Below are 19063 nucleotides of genomic sequence, written 5' to 3'. Positions count from 1 at the left end.
TTAACAGGAAAGTATCTTATGCTACTTTTGAGCCACCATCCTTCTGAACCCAGAATTGTCACCATATGGTCTGGCAATGAAAATATGCTTATGGGCTTGAAGAAATGTAAAGAGAACCATGCAGGGAAACTTTTCCTCCTGGACACAGCTTTCTGAATGATGTTGAGTAAGTACACACTGTATTTGCTGATTATTTCCTACCTTAAAGTTTTAGAAAATTTCTCACACTAAGTTCTTTACTGGAAATTATGGACACTCTGGATTCATAAACATCTTTATCTCTAAATTCCTGGTCTTGTTTATGATACTTACTTTACATGGGAAATTAGAGAAACATCACTTAGTTTCTTTAAAAATAATAATTTTTCTGAAACTATAGAGAATGTGTCTTTTGTGAAAAAAAAGAAACAACAATGTATTTATGTTGTCTTTTTATTTCCCCGTAGGGCTATTAAACACTGTGTGGCAGTCTTTTATCAACAGTGTTTATACTGCATGATTTTGTTTATTTAGATGCTTGTAGAGTGTAAAATTATGGGTTTGGTGCTTTGTAGATAGAATTTGCTTCCCTACTTCCATCCTTGCTTTTACTTAATTTTGAAGGGTTTAAGGAAATGTGTTTTTGTTTTCCTTTGTAAAACAGATAAAGAATCTGTAAACTCCCCCAAGGAACTCTCCTCAGATTGATAATTGGAGAAAATTTCTCTCCATTTCGGCCCTGCCCAATTCCTAAGTCAAGTCATATAAAAAGAGCACAGCTTGGGTCAGACAGGGGGTTGGACTTCTAATGTCTAAAGCTTTTCCACACTGGGCTAGTTCATCTGCCCACCCTTTACCTCTTCCAGAAGAGATCTTCTTCTCTTTTTAATTTAAGAAGCAACCTAGGAAGGCTAATTGGCTCAAAACTGTGAATAATATCCATTTTAGTTCATTTATTCTCTCCATGAGCCAAATAGAAACTTACTTTGAAAGAAGACTCTAAAGCTGAGTTGTTCATCTCTCTTCCACTAAATGGGTGTGTTACTATACATTTTTGAACAGGAGAATGCTAACTTTTGTGAACTTTTTAGATTGCTCTCAGCTCATCCTGATTTTGTGACTTCTAAACTTAAATGTCAGGGACTCCTGGGAGCTGAAGTCAATTTGCCTTTCAGATGTCTCACATGGAGTTATAATTATTGGATCCAAATTGTGCACAGCCATACATCAATTTTAGTAGTTTTAATTGTTATGTTTTTGTTTGTTTGTTTGTTTGTTTGTTTTGGGGCAGCTGGGAATATCTGGTTTTGGTGTTTTGGGTTGCAACGAACAGAAAACCAACTTGAACTAAGTCAGGTAACCAAAATAGGAAAGGTGATTTATTGCCTCCTGGAAACAGAGGATTAAAGAAACAGAAAAGATATGAATGCATCTTAAGTCAACAGGAAACCTTGACCTGAACTTTGCAGTCTCTCTCTCCCTTCCTCTCCCTCTCCCCACCCCCCCTTCTCCTACTCAAGAGTCACCTCAGTTCTTCTCAGGGAGTTGACTTCACTCTCTCATTGCAGATTTACCGCTGATACCATTTCCCCTTTTGTGGTTTCTATGTGCCAGAGAGGTACTGTGAGTCTCTTCTTTCCTTGGTGTTTAAAACTACTTAGGGAAAAGCTTTGAATGGCTTAGCAGAGGGAGGTCCCCACCCCTGGACTAATCAAAGAACTAACCAACAGTAACACCCTATAAGAACTTGCTGGTTTCCATGCGAACCACATATAGGATTAGGGAGGAAGAGAGGGGAGAGGGAAGAAGTCCCAAAGAAGGGAAGGAGCAAGGATGCTTGGCATTCACAGAAAGGAAACAATACATGAGCATGAGAGAAATGTGGTTTAGCTGTCTGGCTCCAAGGATATCCCTTACCTATATTTGAGTGAGTGAGCTGATCCACATCCATTCCCAGGACTAAACTAAACTTTTCCCCTCTCAAGCATGTGCTTGTATGTTTTCTTTCTTTCTTTCTTTCTTTCTTTCTTTCTTTCTTTCTTTCTTTTTCCTTCTCTTTCTTTTTCTTTTTCTTTTTCTTTCTTTCTTTTTCTTTTTTTTTTCAATTCAATTTGCCAACATATAGTATAATACCCAGTGCTCATCTCATCGTATGCCTTCCTTAATACCCTCACCCAGTTACCCCATCCCTACTTGTATGTACTTAATTGAGATTCTTTTATTAATTAATTAATTAATTAATACAGAATTGAGATTCTGTATTAGAGGTTATACAATAAAGTTGAGCTTTTATACCAAGTTATATCAAAAAGCTGAACTTTTTCCTTCACATACTTGACTGTTGATTGGTTGAGCCTGGATCTACAAAGAAGTTTGAAATGGCTTAAAAAAAAAAGTGCATTCAGACTCCTTTGATTATGTGTGATGTGCCAAAAGCAAAACAAATCTTCCATATAGCGAGTGCTGAAAATAAACTGATTTTAATCGTAGAATCGAAGCATCATCTTGAAACTGACACTGCTGCTCTCATAAAACTGCCATTTGATTTACTGTTTGTTGTTTAGTTTTTTTACTTTAAAGGTTATGTAAGCATTGTGTAGCCCATGGCTCATCCCAATATTGGATAAAGGAAAACTTCAAAAACGTCCCAGAAATCTCTTCTGACTGTTACACTACTAAAAATTGAAAGAACCAGTTTCACTACACGCTGCTCTTGTTTTCCTTTTTCCAGCATCTATCTTTTAATGCATATGGGCAAAGAGAGCCTGTCTTGATAGACAGAGGAACGTTTCTCACCAGAGGGCAATTTGGCAATACTTCATCTATGTAGTCTCCACTACGGATTTGCCCTAGATTAGAGAGATAATTAATAAGGGCAACTTTGAATTACATAAGCTGGCAACAAAAGTTTCAATAAAGAGATGAATGAATAAATTAAATTACCTTTTATTTACTTATTATTACTATTTTTTGTTGTTGTTTTTTATTCAACTCGCACAAAGGGCAGCTGAAATCTGGATATTTCCCAACGATTTATTGTTTGTGCTTGTCAGCACACCTGACTAAAATCAAACTCTTAAGAATTATCTAATCTAACTGTACTGGTGGCTTCAGGGAGAAATAAATATCTAAATGCTTAGGGGCAAGTCAAGTGTAAAATATGCTTTGTGAAAATGCCTGCTGAATTTGACATGACATGCTTTATTATAACAATGGATGATCTGATAGTAAAGGCCCTCAGGCACTTGAGGCTCATTGGTGTCAATTTTGGGAACAAGGGTAAAAGATTTTTATCTTCAAGCTTCACTGTTAATGCTTTTTGGGGGGAATCTTTTAGGAATGTTCACAATTGTTGTTCAATAGAAATAACTAAAAAAATGGATCTTCCATAGCATTTTTATATGACAGATCCAAGATTATCAAACTATAAATTTATCTTAGGATACTCAGTTTGTGTGAAGTCATTTTTGCCATAAATTTTAAAAAGTTAGAAGTTTATTTCTTGGTCACTCATATCAATTTCCATTTGTATTTGTAACAGATTTCTCAAATTTGATATTTCTGACACTGAGCTTTTGATCTCCCTTTACCAACCTGGTCTACCTAAAGACATGTGCATCTCAGTAAATGGCAACTGCATCTTTCCAGGTGCTCAAGCCATGATCTTGGAATCACTCTTGACTCCTTTCTCTTATATCCCAACATTCAAATGATCAGCATATCTTATTGGTTTTATCTTGAAAATACATTTAGAACCCAATCAAGTCTCATTTCCTTCATTACCACCTTCCTGACTCAACCAAGCATCATCTACAGCCTGGTTAATTGCAGGAACCCTACTTTGACCTTCCTGTTTTATTCTTTCTCCAAATAGTCTATGCTCAAAAGAATAGCCAAGGTGATACTGTAAAAGCCTGATATTCTTTTGCTTAAACTTTCCAATATTTTTCCATTTCACCAAAGGAAAGGCCCTTGGGATCCCTGGGTGGCTCAGCAGTTGAGTGTCTGCTTTGACTTAGAGCGTGATCCTGGGGTCCTGGGATCAAGTCCCTCATCAGGCTCCTTGTGGGAGGCCTGCTTCTCCCTCTGCCCGTGTCTCTGCCTCTCTCCCTGTGTCTCTCATGAATAAATAAATAAAATCTTAAAAAAAAAAAAAAGAAGTAAAGGCCCTTGAAAGCCTCCCAGGCCTTATGAAATCTATCCTCTACTTCACTGTCTCATTGACCTCTCTGACCTCACTTTCTGGAACTGCCTCCCCTGCTGAGCTTCAACCACATTGCTTTCTTTGCTCTTCCATTCTGAAGGTGCTAGTGGCAGTCCCTGTGACTGTTCCCTTCAACATAATTTTTCTGCCCCTGACCCCATAGGAGCTGGATCCCTAGCATAAGAACTACCAGCCTTGAACCTAGTGGTCATACTCCTTCAAAGTCTTCTACTGAAGTCATGAGTATCCTCTAAGCATGAACATCAGCTAAATCATATGTGATAGAAGGAAAAGAAAGGTCTTCGCTCTTTGGGAGGAGACCTAATGTTACTCTAGAGTTAGGTCAGAGCCATAAGCCACTGATGACATTACTTACAATAATAGTATCTATTATTTTATATTCTTACCTTTCATTAAATCTGGAGATTTCATAGGAACCTTCCTGCACTATTTAGAAGGGTGGGATTTTCACAGGCAACACTTAGTCAACCTCTTAAAATATGTGTGTATGTGTGTATGAAGAATATGGTTCCTAGGCATCTAACTAAGGCTGCCAGGGCAGTTTTCTTTCAGTTTCTGAGAAAAAAATCTGTCAGCTTTGGCAGATAGAAGTGTTTTCATTATTAATACCTCTATCTTAGACAAACAACTGAATAAGAGTATAAGTTTAAGGTCTTAGATGATTAAAGAAATTGAACAGCCAAAAATATGCACGCTCTATGAGGTTCAGATTAAGAAGCATTGATGGAATTCACCAAAGCAAACGTTGCTATTTATGTATTACACATTCTCTTGATAAAAGAAGGTGTCAACAAAATCCATCTCTAGAGGCTTTTGGGTGGAGATTCAGAATAAAGATTGGGTTTCTAGGACTGACTACAAAGGTGCTCATCCTTTGGGAACACAGGGAAGGAAATCTAATGGTGAAGAAATCGTCATAGAGAGGCCGGGAAGAAAAGAGATGACAGAAAGGTGAAGAGCAGACTGGACAGTAAGAGCTGCCCCAAAGAGCTTAAAGTCAGTGGTTGAACACCTTCCCCAAACTGTGCTTGATGATTTCAAGGGGTGGAGAAGTAAAAATGAGTGAGTGACATTAAGTGTCACTTGTTCATTTAGGTGCACGGTGATTTTTGCTTAACTTCATTAGTAAGAGTAAACATTGTCTCTTATGGCCAATTACTAGATTATTTTTAAAAGATCAAACTTTGTCTAGAAATTGGCATTCTTTCCCTATGATTTTCCGTTTTTAAAAATTTTTTTGAGATTTTATTTATTTATTTATTCATGAGAGACAGAGAGAGAGAGGCAGAGACAGAGGCAAAGGGAGAAGCAGGTTCCATGCAAGGATCCCAGCATCACACGCTGAGCTGAAGGCAGATGCTCAACCACTGAGTCACCCAGGCGTCCTGTCCTTCCTAAAGAAAGCACTTTTATTTCTTTTGGTTCTTCTGTTGTTTCCACCTATCTCTCTATATTATAAGCTTACATGCTAGCTTTTGACTTGTTAATTCTAATCATATAATTATGGTTTCCTGTTATGATGGATTATGATTTAACTCACACAATTGTCTTGCTAAGTTTTGCTTTTTTTTAAAGTTTTGCTTTTTTGTCTTAATTGTCCTTATTATTTATTTTTGTTTCTAGTAATTATAAACGGTATCTCTTGATTCCACTTCACTATTCTTCCTTACATTCAGTCATTTGGCTGTCTATATTTAACATTTATATTGTCAAATTTCACAGCATTTTATTTTTGTTCTGTGTCAATAAATTCATGTAGTTTTTCTATGTTGTTTGTTGTTTAACTCCTACTGAGGACTTACTGCGTATCAAACACTATTACATGTACTTTGTGTAAAGTAACTTAAGCCTCACAAAAAGATGATAAAATAGATAACATTTCTATCTTACAGAAACGAAATTGAGTAACAGAGAAATTAAGAAAATTTCTGGATTCATACAGCCAGTAAGAATCTTAGAGTCTATCTTCTTAAAAATTGACTATGAAAAAAAAAGAAAAAAGAAAAAAAAATTGACTATGTCTTTAGGTTGTCTCTTAAAGTCAAAAGTCATTAACCATTATTTATGTTCTAATCACAATATAAATAGTATCCATTGTAGTGTCGTGTAGTGTATTATGATTACAACTTAGTTTCTTATCTGGTTTGTTTTCTATTTGCTTTTCTCTTTTTTTTCTTACATTACCTGCCTTTTCTATCTCCTAAAATCTTTTAGTATCTCCAGAGTAGTATTCAAATCTCCTTTTTAATTTGATACCTTTTCCCAAACCTTTCATGGTCCTCACGAAGTTGTTCTAATTTCTCTCTAGAATGGGTCCCTGCACAGTTCTGTCCTGGACTGAATCATCTGCTTGCTAGATTTCACATTTTCATCCCTAATTTACTGTCTTATTGTGCTATAATGTATCTTCAAATAATATCCTAAGAAATGGTGGACAGAAAGTACCTTTCAGGGAACTTAAATTTTTGAAGGTTTTAAAAATGTGTCCTTCTTTGGACGGTTGTTTTGACTGCTTTTAGGATTCCAAGTTATAAATAATTCCCACTCAAAGCTTTGAAGGCATTGTTCTAATACCTTCTAGCATTCAGAATTAATTGGATGTCCAATGCCAAACTACACTTGTTATTTTGTTGATGTCCTGTTTCTTCTCCTTGGAAACTTCCTTGGATAATCTTTCTCCATGGCATTCTGAAATGGCATGAAAATTAGAGTGGACTCTAATACTTCATGTGCTGGGAATACACTGGTGTTTTTGGTCTGAAGACTTTTGTCCTCCATTCTAGGAAATCTCTCTCTCTCTTTCTTTTTCTCTCTCTTTTTATTTCCTCCCCCTCTGTCTTCTTTGGTCCATTTCTAAAATTTCTATGAATAGAATGTTGAACTTCTGAATTATTATGTATGTCTTACAACTTTTCTCTCACTTTTAAAAAAAATTTAACTCTCCAATTTTTATTCTAGGAGATTTACTTCTCAACAGTCTCTTTCAAGTCTTGTGATTTCTTCCCTTTCTTTTTTAATTTCATAAAGCATATTTTTTAAGTATCTAGAGCTCTTTTTGTTCTCTAATTTTTCTTTTCTCATTGCATCTTGTTTTTGTTTTAAGGATGTGGAATCTTCTTTATTCTAATATTAATTAGAAAGATTTTTCTCTAAATTCTTCAGGATCACTTTTTTCTCTCTTTACTTTGAGTTTTCTTTTTGTGTTGTCATAGAGTTTCCTCATGATTGGGGCCCCTTGTTTTTCATGTGTATTTAAACACAGGCTACAGAAGTATCATTCTGTGAGCTTTCTGAGGGTAGGTGGGCTTGTTGATTAGCCAGCTGCACTGTAGGGTGAGGGGTTAGGGAGCCAGCTCTCACACTAAGGGACTGTAACGTGACAGAACAGAGTTACTTGCTCCAGTGCCCTTCCTAGCTGTCCTGGTGCTTCTTAGATCACTCATTTAATACCACAAGAAAAGATCCTTTTCCTTTTTTCACATGTTAGTTTGGCAACCAGGAGCCCTGTGTTTGGGGGAAGGGAAGGCAGCGGCCAGGTAGTCTATATTTTGTACTTCAGTGAATCTTCCATCCCATGATCCCTGTTTAACTCCTACTGTCCACTGTTCCTGTGATTCTAAGGGCCACACATCTTCGGGGCTGTGCAGAGCTAATGGGCTTCCTGACATGAAGCACATGTCAGGCTTCAACTTACTCTCTTCCACATCAACAAACTCCAGTCATCCTTGCATTTCCAGGAAGATGTTAAAATCTCTACTCTGATAATGGGTCCCTTCTCGTTCTCTTCAGTTTTCCTGGACTGAAGATATTCCTTTCCAGTTCTCATGGTTTTCCACCCCAGTTTAATTAAATTAAATGGGAAGTTCCTGGGTGAGGCTTATAGATGTGATGTGAGTGATTATAAAAATAAAAGCTCGATGAGTGATTATAACACAGAACTGGGGTGAGAATGATAACTCTGGCTGTGAGCACAGAGGAACAGGTTGTAATCTATCTCAGTGCTGATACTTGTCTCTTTGTATGACCTGTTTCATGTTTCTTGTGTTGGTAGACATTTTTGAAAGACACTTGATTGCATATTAAGCCATTAACCAAAGTTTAGGGATGCCATATTAAGCTCCTGAAGTGTTATGATCACATTCTGTTAAAGGTCACTTATAACTAACTGTGTGTCTAATGGTTTTGGGATTAGGTCATTTCTCATTCTGTGTTTCCATAGCACAATGGGACAGAAAAGTCTCCCATGGTGCCTGTTTACAGGAATGCAGGTCCCTGTGGCTACTCATGCAATGAAGTATTATGCCACTCTTAAACTTCCCATAAAGAAAAGTATAGGGGGGATCCCTGGGTAGCTCAGCAGTTTAGAGCCTGCCTTCGGCCCAGGACATGATCCTGGAGACCCAGGATCGAGTCCCAAATTCGGCTCCCTGCATGGAGCCTGCTTCTCCCTCTGCCTGTGTCTCTGCCTCTCTCTCTCTGTCTTTTATGACTAAATAAATAAAATCTTTTTTTAAAAAAGAAAAGTATATACTTCTATATTAAGCATATATCTGAATATTATCCCAGTTTAATTAATGCTGCTGGTATATTATAAGTATGATAAATTCCCTTGAAAAACTATTAGAAATATGCAATATGTGTAAGTTTGCAATTCTACCCAAAGCATGACTGTGTACCTTTGGCTGGAAAGCTCTGAGTTCCCTTCCTACTCTCCACTTTTAAGTTAAAGCTGTCCCTCCCTGGAAGGTAAGTTTTCCCCACTATAAAAGAATTCTGAAATTCTAGTGTGCATCACCTGGTGAATTTATTAAAAATACAAAATACTAGACCTCAAACCCAGAAAGTCTGAATCAGGAGATCTAAACTAAGGCCCAGGAATCTGCTTTGTAATAAATTGTGCAGATTATTCAAGAGCGGTCCATACCAGACCTTCCTTTACCAATCCCACTCTAAAGATAAAGGAGAAAGAGGGTGATTAATTAACAAGCCTGTGTCTCCTGATAAATCCTTTAAGAGGAAACGGAGTAGAGAAAATCAGCAATGTAAAGGTCTCTATAGTACCTGAGTCCCATTAGAGTTAAATAAATGGTAATTCTTCACATTAAACATGTAAATGAACCAAAAAGTATGGATGTCATTATTAGGTTAATTTTCTTTCTTTCTCTTTCTTCTTTCTTTCTTTCTTTCTTTCTTTCTTTCTTTCTTTCTTTCTTCCTTCCTTCCTTCCTTCCTTCTTTCTGGAAAACTCATTACTTAGGTAAAGAACTTTTGATTACCAAAATTCCAAACTTTGAAATGATGATTTTTTCATTTGCTTTGTGAAATTAATAATTCTAGAGAATAATGTTTCTTCTGCATATTGGATTGATTAGCCTCTCCGAAACCTAAAAGATATACATAACCTCAACCTGCCCTTTTAATATAAATAGCAATTTCATACCTGTCTTTTCCAAGAATATATTATCTCTTATTCTTTGAAACCCTGTGTTTGTTCATTGTGTCAGGGCAAACCGCAGGCTCTAATACAAAAGTGAACAGGTAAGCATGTTGGAACTGGAAGACTTTCTTGGCTGTCAACTATTTTACTTGGAAAAAAGATCACCAAAGGGAGCTATTTGGTTGAGAATAAATATTCAAATAAAGTTAGCATTGCACCCAAGTTATTTTGTTCCCTTTTTTTAAGAACTTGAGCTATTTGCCTCTGCATTATTATACGTGTATACAGGTAGAAACCTGCAAAGTCAAACTGTGAAGGAAGAAAGGTGACAGAAGTCTTTGTTAGATTCTTGAAGGAGATTGGCCTGTCTTCCTCTACTGCATATCCACCAGACAAGTAGCTGTGATTGCGTTACAGATATTCAATTCTACAGGGAAGTTATTCACTCTGATTGAAAAGTCTGGAAAGATTGGACCCAAAATAACCATGGCCAGATGCCAAGAGAAATTCCCCCTAAGCATGAATGTCTTCCCTGTTTCCACAATCCTAGACAAGGGGTGCTTCAAACCTACTCACCCCCGCACACCCCACTCTTACCCCCGCCCCTCTGTCTGTCTACTAGGGCAAAAGCCCTTGACTTACTTTCACCTAAATTGTTTCTACCAGCCTCCATTTCATACTTGGCTGTAAGTTTGTGGCCTGTATTTAATGGCTGATGTGTGGACTAATTTAGCAAAGCTTAGATCTGCTCAGAGTGTAGTTATACAGGTATGTTGATCCAGAAATTATTGACATCTTTTGCATGTAGAAATTTCCTCAATTTTTAGGCTAGTCACCCAGGAAAGAGGAGGAAAGAGGGGAAGTAAAGGGCAAAAGAAAGAAGACATCTGCCTTTGAACCCCTCACCCTCCCCTAACCTAATAGCTCTTTCGCTTGGAGCCTGGAAATGGACTCAGTTCTTCTCCTTCCATTATTTATCTTGTGATTCAGATTTCATTTTTCTTAAAAGACCAGTTTACCTATAACATCTTGTGAACAAAAATAAAATCAAGAGAAGGAAATTTGCTAACTCGTGTATTGTAAGGTTGATGAGCACATACTTAAGAACAGTAAGTACATCAATCATTTTTATCCATTAAAAATGTATTTACTGATAGCTTGTTCTCTGCTCGGCACTGAGTTGAAATAAAGGTCCCACTGTACCCATTTCGGCAGCACATATACTAAAATTAGAACAATACAGAAAAGATTAGCATGGTCCCTGTGCAAGGATGAATGTAAATTCGTAAAGCATTCTACTTTTTTTAAAAAAAGAAAGGAATAGAAGTCTTACTGATTATTACATTTTTATCAAGCAAACTTAGAAAAAAGGTAGTCTGAATTTCTACCTGTCACTTGTGTTTATTGATTTTTATTTTAAAAAACAGTTTTTCATTTTTTGCTCTTTACTATCACGAAGAATATTCTCAAGTGCTTTTAAAATCTTCTATGATGTTTCATATCCATCAGTCCTCAGACTGTGGTTGGGATATGCTGGGATGGGACTGCCATCCGAGAGCTTAAAGGGGAGCTAGAGAAGTCAAAATATGATGATCTAACATTATATCACATTTGTGATCTGAAGTTAAGTTCTTTATCTAATAAGTAACAAAAACTATTTCCTAATTTTGGGGGGAGTACTAATGGCCAGCATTAGAGAAATGCAATATTAGCACAGTAATCTTCAAACAGTAATCATCAAAATATTTTTATTAGATTTTATTTTTTCTCTTAATTATAATAGAACATGAATTTCACCTTCTGTACTCTACAATAGTTTAATTTGTAACACATGACATGAATGAAAACAGGAGGTTCCCCTGGCCCTGTGGCTGAATTCTCCAGGCCCAGGCGTAAGATCAGGTTGCCTTGTCAGAGTCGGCGAAAAGCAGCCCAGCAAGCAAAGCTGAGGAGAGAAATTGATGAGGTAATTAGGCCTGTAAGAGTGGACCAAATAGTGTCAAATAATTAATTTAATTATAGTCTCTTTCATTAATGTTTTAAAAACTGGAGGATAGGGAGTTTTTAGTGTCTCCTTCCAGGATCCATAAGTGACATGCGCAGCATTCAAAATTTCTGTTACCAGTCTACACTTAAAAAGTAGCTCAGGGATTAGCTAGCAATAAAAACTTTGAGACTAATCCATAGGATTTTTGACTCTTAATCCAGTGCTTTTCCCAGTACAATACAGTATCTCGATCTTCAGCAAGAGATATTGTTGCTGAAAGGCAATTTCTCGTGGGACATGAAGGCTACTAGGATCTATTCTGGAAAGCCCAATGGAATCCTTCAGTCTTCAAAGTCCAAGTGTCACAAGCAGCAGGTTGTCAGCAGAAACGTGTGTGGACAGAGGGATGATGCAGAGGTGGAAGGAGTAAGAGGGATTATCTCTTTGGGGTCCCCTGTCCTGCCCCAGCCATTACCCATGACTCGCTCTTCAGTATCAGTCTTGAAAGCAGAGGCAGGACTTGCAGAATGTCTGGATATTCATAGAAGTGCTGCTGTTCCTTTTAGTGCCTATCCTCTCTGAAATCCAGAAACATCTGCAATTCTTGATCTCTGTATTAAACTGCAAGATTGAGAAACAGTTGCATGTGAAGAGAGAGGGTAAATGGATTAATTGCTTTTCTAAGTAATTTCCTAACAGTCGTATGATGAATCTCATGACAAAAACTGACACAATTTAGTATTTTTTTAATTCAATTAAATTTTAATGTAGTATGAGTAAATTAAAATGTAGTAATATCGAAATGTTTGGTCGCCTAGAACAGATTTCTAAAACTATACTTTGGAACATCATAATTCCAGTGAACTTTCCCACATTGTTACCATCATAAATTATAGGTAAATGCGCATTTGCAGAAGAGTAGTCTCTTCCAAAGGAAACATAAAAATATTCTAGTATTAAGCGTAACAACATATTTAAAATAACACAAAGGGGAATTTAAAAACGAAAACCTATTGAGATTATTAATTGACTGTATGTAATTCAATAAGTTGAATGTCTCCAGAATTAAAAAGCTAATTATTACTAACGTCAATATGCCATTACTTGCAAAGGAGATTAGAAAACAGGCTCACATTCAAATCAAAGCAATTACTTGTTTCCATTCCCTATGCACGTATACTCATTCCTCTCCTTCCTCACCAATTCTGATTTTCTGGTAATAAAAGATCTTTCACAATATGTGAGAGAAGTATCCCATGGAAAAATAATATTTTTTGTATATTTGAAAGCAAATTGCTTGATTTCTCAATATATTTCTGACAACTTCATTATAGTTTCTAGCTGCTCAGTGATTTTTACCAAGAGAAAATTTTCAGAGGAGTTATTTCATTTTGTGCCTTCTAGGATGGAAAAGGAAGAGACATGACACAAATTACTAGAAAAGGTTTTTCTAGAAGTCTTGAGCTATAACTTGAAATGTAGAACTCTATTCTCTGTCTGGAGAATGGCTGATAGCTTTGTCCTGAATGAGCGCTATTCCTGTCAAACCAGGAGAAAAATTAAATATATTTCAGGTCAGAACAGATAGCCAGTTCTAACCTGAATTTCAGTTAAAACTTGACATAACTTAAACACAACTTTACCTCTTGTTTTCAGACATTATTTTAGAAATATATCAATAATTAGTTGATGACACTAATAATGTAATAGGGAGACCAGAAACTATGTTTTTACAATTAATAATAGAAATCACAGAACACACCCCATTCAATGAAGGTAAATACTTTTTAACAGATTTTTCTTCTTTTCTGGAAATGATAAATGACAATATCAGAACTTCAAAAAGTGAAGGTAATTTTGTGAGCATCAATGAGTAGTGTCAAATTATGCTATCCATTTATATCAAGTATTCCATTATCATGTACAATTTGATCAAAGTTTCGGCTTTCCAGCTGGCCCCCATAAATTATATGTACAACACCTAAAATTTGTATGGTGTTTAGTCTCAATTTAAAATAATTTGAAATTAAATTGGCGGGTGGGTAAAGATTGAAATGCAAAGAAAGGCAGGCCAGCGGGTAAAGTTATATTTGAACCAGAGCCACAGCATCTTATTATTAATATGCTTAAAATAAAGCCTTTGCCAAATGATAAGGGAAACTGAGGAAATTCTATGGGGATAATTTAAATAAAGTAGGAAAAATGCAAAAATACTTTTTGATCTGATGCAGCCAGAAAATGCATGTAAAAATTTTTGGGTTTGTTTTGGTTTATGGCCTGAACAAAATTGCTATAAATTCATCACTTTACTTATTATGTTTCCATGGGGTCTTTAGAATAAGAGATAAAGGCTATTATTCAGTAGCATATTTGTTGAAGAACAGCTAGAGTGAATTATAAGCACAGTCTATGCCAACATAAAACACTCACCACATTTCCTGCCTTATTCCCACTCCTTCTTTTGGAATATCTAGACTTTTAAATTGCCAATTATTTTTTTGAAGTCATCAGACACTATTTAGACTTAACTATAAATTTTATGATATTCCTTGCTCAATTATTATTTTTTTAATTCACAGCTTATTCCTTTTTATGGTTTTTTTTTTTAAGTTTAATTTTAAGTTAGTTAACATACAATGCAGCACTGGTTCCAGGAGCAAAATCCAGTGATTCATCACCCACATACAACACCCAGTGTTCATTCCAACAAGTGCCCTCCTTAATGCCCATTGTCCATTTAGCCCATCACCCTGCCCACCTCCCCTCCATCAACCCTCAGTCCTCTATAATTAAGAGACTCTTATGGTTGGTCTCCCTCTCTGTTGTTATTTTATTTTTCCTTCCCTTCCCCTATGTTCATCTGTTTTGTTTCTTAAATTCCACATATGAGTGAATTGTATGGATGTTTGTCTTTCTCTGATTGTTTTGTTTCACTTAGCATAATACAGCTAGTTCCATCCATCTCATCACAAATGGCAAGATTTCATTCTTTTTAATGGCAGCATAATATTCCACTGTGTGTGTGTGTGTGTGTGTGTGTGTGTGTGTGTGTGTGTGTACATACTACATCTTTATCCATTCATCAATCGATGGACATTTGGTCTCTTTCCATAATCTGACTATTGTTGATAATGCTACTATAAACATTGGGGTGCATGAGCCCTTCCATTTAGCAGCACAGTGCTAGAAAACAGATCTGCTTTATTACTACACTTGCCTTTGTCTTTTTAACTTAGACATGAACATAGAATAATCCAGAATTACTACCTTATTCTTCTTTTCCTCCCCCTGATATTATCATTTTAGGTGTTATTCTGCTCCTCTTCTTCATCCTGGAGCCTTGGGACCTTTTGTCATTGACTAGAATGTTCATCCCTGGGTAATTCATATCAACCTCTTAGACCTCACCATCTTCAATGAGAGGGAGTTGGCCACCATGATCTCTGTGGCCCTTCTTGCCCCTCATTTTGTGAGAATTTGCATTTGCTTAACGTTTACCTCAATAGTTCTATTTGTTTTTACTGCTACATAACACATTACCACAAATTCAAGATCTTAATACAACATCAAGTTATGATCTCAGTGTCTGTGGGTCAGGAATTTGGGCACAATGTGTCTGGATTCTGTGGATACTTGGGGCCGTGAGCTTACTTGAGGCAAGGGCCCTCTTCCAAAACTCAGCATTTGTTGGAGAATTCAGTTCCTTGTAGCTGTAGCCTAAGGTCCCTGTTTTTCTGCTGGCTTTTGGCAGGGGATCATTTTCAACTTTTATATGTCACCTGCCCATGCCTGACATGTGCCTTCTCCACAACAGCACTGTGTGATTTCAAGACCCCCAGAAAAAACTGCCTGGCTTTCCTGTCTTCTAGGACCTCCATTAATAGTAATCACTTGATAAGATCAGACCTACCCACACTTAAAGAAAGGAGATTTTTGCCCAAACAATGTGATTTAGAGGGCCATGCATTTTGACACATGTTGTTCTTGTTCATTCACTTTTAATTGCTATACTAAATCCTGTTGTATGAGCCTACCAGTTATCAGGTCTTAGTTCACATATTTCTTCAGAAAGGACTTCTTGGGTCTTAGTCCTAGTTCACACATTTCAGGTCTTAGGTCTTAGTTCACACATTTCTTCAGAAAGGACTTCTTTCTGGAAGACCTGGGCAGCTTAGTCGTTTAAGCATCTGACTCTTGATCTCAGCTCAGGTCTTAATATCAGGGTTGTGAGTGGAGCCTACTTTAAAAAAAAAAAGAAAAAAAGGACTTCTCTGATTTGACGAAGTCCCCCCAACACTCCTTCCCCTATAACAAGTAAGTAAGTAAAGTCATAAATAAATCTCCTAATGGAGCACTGACACAACACCTGGCATTTTTCTTTGTGATGCTTCTTTACTATTTTTAATTATTTTAATTATTTCGTTAATTTCTCTCTCTCCCTCACCAGATTACAAGCCCCAGGAAAGAAGTTGTGTTTATTTTGCTCACTATTGTGTCCTCAGAGCCTGATATAGAGGAGATCAAAACATACTTATTGAATGAAGACGGCTCCTATGCAAACATTTCAAGCAGTATAATTTTAATTGAACTGTATGGCTGTGTGCATTGGTAAAATGCAGAAGGCAGAACTTGAAAGCAAAAAGCCCTGTCAATAGCAGGAAGCTAGAGGTTGGTGTTCACAGGGCATCTGACTTTGGAGCTGTAATAATGTGGGAGTCCCTGACGCGGAAAGCAACCACTGCTTCTCTTTTCTTGTCAATAGAGAATCAAATGTGTTTATGGGGCTCAAGGTTATTTTCCTTTGAGAGAGTTAATTGAAGGAGGGTTAAATAAAGCCACACGTTTTTACTTAAAGGAAACAGAAAAAATGAAGAATTATTTTAATTATGAGCAATGTGTCAAAAGACATGTTTTCCAAATTAATCTTTTCTGGAAATGAAACAAATTTTCTTGTAGTGCATTTTAACTCTTCTTAAAGAAGTGGGAGGGGGGCTAGATTCTCTGATACACACAGATAATGTTCAGTCAGCTCCCACTTAGATTACAATAAACAACACGAATTAATTATAGGTGTTACAGTTTTTCTTCTCAAGGTATTTGCCTTCCAAAGATTAGTTTTCCTATGCCAGCTATGAGAGGTACCTCCTTCTGGTTAAAGAGACTCATTCTGGAAAGTGAATGAGAAAGCCTTAGTACTCTCCACCAAAATACCCCATATCCCAGAGGTCAAGGATCAGAAATGGTACACATCCAATTGTGTCCTTTAAAAGGCAGCTCAACTTAAATAACTCCTGGAGAAAGAAAGCAGAACATTCTTGGAATGGCTTGACTGTTAACATTTGTTCTTAATCTATCAAAATTCTCTTATTCATGTTCACTGAGTTTCTGAATATTCTCTGAAGCCTTTTCAGAGTTGGAAATCAGTTGATTCCTAGTAGTAGGGTAGGATTTAAAAGGATAGAGGAGACATCCTGATGATTTCTTTTTTCCTTCAATATCAACAAGTAAGAAATCTCCAAGACCTTCTCTCATAAAGGTCAGTATTTGGGGTTCTTTTTTCCTCTTGGTCTCCCTAAGGGGAATATGTTGGAAGTAGAGGTGTAGAAAAATAGGGAGGAAAAAAAAAAGAAGAAGAAAAATAGGAGAAGGGAAGTGTGGGGAGAGGAGGCATGGATCTAAGACTGAGTGTGGTAAATGTAGAATGAAATTGTTGGGATTTAAGTAGCTTCCTCTAACTAGCCTGTCAGTGAGCTCTGTGTAGTGACATTATAATGGTCCTGCAATCTGAAACCCCAGGAAAGGCAAGGAAAAACAGTTGGCGGGGAAATCTGAGGTTTCCCATACAAGAAATTCTGGCCAAGAGCCAGAATCTTTCAGGATTTTGCAGTCATTTTCAAACTGGCCATGTTTTTTGTTTGTTTTGTTTCAACCTTACACATGCATACAGATTTTTTGGAGGTTCAAGAAGAGAGTTCACACTGTGTTGGCCCTGCCTGGTGGACGTATGATAAACAGTAACCCCCTGCAGTGTTTAATGGCAATCGGACAGAGCACACTCATTAGAATACAAGCGGAGAAATCAACATAAAAGTCTAAGAAATGTTAGACCTCTGAGCAATGAGAGAGCACAGCAGCAGAGAAACAGGTTAGTGAAAATAAGTAGCTAAACCTAAAGCTGGGAATGTGGAGGCAGCAGGCGATAAAACGTCCAAAGAAGCAGGTCACACACCTCTATTCCTGCGTCAGCTGAGGATGTTGATCCGATGTATAAAAACAACTAAGAATCTGGAAAAAGAACATTGGGCCTTCTTTTCCCCTCATGCAAGAGCAACGGACATAGTCTTAAAAGTAAGTGAGGAATAGACACCCCCTAGTATAGAAACTGATGATTTGCTCAGGGTCAGATTAATATCTTTAGAGGCTCTCAGCACTGAAAATATTATGAGGTCCTGCCCACTAGTAATGCAGACTAATACCTAAAGAGTGAAACACGAATTGTGGGAATGCTAGGATTAAAAGAGCTTCTTTCTAGATATTTTGATTGCAGAAATCTGGATGTGTTCATTGGAGCTTGGTTTCTCCTATTGGTTGCATTTGGTGGTTCGGCTCTTTGGTGCATCTACCCATACTGAGTCCCCCTGTTGGTTTACCCACCATTGGGCTCCTTCCAGATCCAAACTGGGCTGTGGAAGACAGAGAGCGAGAGGCTAGGAAACAGGTACAGAGCTTGCCCTGCATCACTGTGGGAAGCCTTTCAGGATCATCTTCCCTCCCAAGTAGCCACCTGTCAAGGCCTTAGCAACTCGGGGGGTGGGAGGTAAGGAGGCCATGGAGCACCCCTGTCCCCTACTACAGGGTGCTGCCTGCATCTGAGGTCCAGTGGGTGCCATGGTGGTCACTTTGCAGTTTAGCTCCCAGGCTGCACAGTAAGGTCACTGAAGGGGAAATGTCTGTACTCGAAGTAATCACAGGCTTTCTCCTCTAATACCAGCCTGCCCTGCCAGAGTGTCAGCAGCACAAAGGCCCCAGTCTTCCTCCTCCATCACAGCGTAAGTGGTGCATCCCCCTGCCGTTTGACTCCCAGCTCTCAGTCTGGACAGGAACACAGCTGGGTTTTCATCTAAGGAGGGGTGGATTCAAGCTGATTGCTTTTGTCTGGCCTTCAGTGAAGACAACAGAGCAGGAGGTGTTTTATATTTGCCTTGTGTTCGAAGCCCCAGTGTGGGATGACTCCAGAACATTTTCTTCTCAGAACAAAGCCTGCAAATGAAAAATCACTTAAATCTTTTGTCTTAAAAAAAGGAGAACACTAAGAAAATACTCAGAATTGTATGTAGAAAGCATGTATTACTTGCAATATCAGAACAATTAAATGGGATTAATTAAGAAGAGGGCAAAAGAGAAGATTATCTAAATATTTCAAGTAATCGTCTTC

General features: G+C 37.4%; 1 non-coding gene and 1 pseudogene across 1 annotated transcript; one reads left to right on the top strand and one right to left on the bottom strand.

Annotated features, from left to right (window-relative positions):
* The window catches only part of LOC121488809, a 127085-nt pseudogene that overhangs the window by 103334 nt on the left and 4688 nt on the right, over positions 1 to 19063 (bottom strand).
* On the top strand, positions 10841 to 10946 carry LOC121490204. Its single transcript, XR_005987537.1, has one exon. It is a non-coding gene; the product is annotated as a U6 spliceosomal RNA (small nuclear RNA).

Source organism: Vulpes lagopus, chromosome 4, assembly GCF_018345385.1.
Source record: "Vulpes lagopus strain Blue_001 chromosome 4, ASM1834538v1, whole genome shotgun sequence".
NCBI lineage: Eukaryota > Metazoa > Chordata > Mammalia > Carnivora > Canidae > Vulpes > Vulpes lagopus.
The sequence above is the reverse complement of the archived record's forward strand: the minus strand, read 5'-3'. Positions and strand labels throughout refer to the sequence as shown.